The following is a 634-nucleotide window of genomic DNA, read 5'->3' as shown; positions in this document are numbered from 1 at the left end:
CAAAGAGGTGTTGAGAGAACTTTGTAATTCAACAATACTGAATACTGACTGATTGGTCAACACAAATAAACAGTCTTCAAGACAAGATGTCTAGCGAACATTGTTCAGATAGGAAATACTGATATATTATTGTAAGATATTTTTAAAGAACGTACACCACTGTATGAAAAAATAAAATCAGAGAGATTTGCTAAATACAATGTAGCAAACCTTCGACAGCAAATATACACCAGAATTTTGAGCATATTTTTGTCTGAATATGTTATTTTGTTTTCTTTCCAAATCTCCTGGTTTTATATTTACAAACCCGATCGTGTATTTTTACTGGGTATTTTCATGTACAGGCGGATCGATGAGCGAGAAGCATTGTACATTTAGCTAACTAGCAACGGCAATTATTTTAGATTTTCTGTCGTTACTTCAATTTTTTATTGTGTAATTTCCTTGGAGGCAATGAGAAATAGCTATAAATGTGAGGCACTATTCACCTTACCGATGTATCATCCTTATGTGATGACAATCTAATATGATTGCACACCCATGTATGCCTGCACATACTATCGCACACGCATGCACGCATATGAACACCCATGTATATATATATATATATATATATATATATATATATATATAT

Source organism: Octopus bimaculoides, chromosome 7, assembly GCF_001194135.2.
Source record: "Octopus bimaculoides isolate UCB-OBI-ISO-001 chromosome 7, ASM119413v2, whole genome shotgun sequence".
NCBI classification, from domain to species: Eukaryota; Metazoa; Mollusca; class Cephalopoda; order Octopoda; family Octopodidae; genus Octopus; species Octopus bimaculoides.
Note: the sequence above shows the minus strand (reverse complement) of the source record.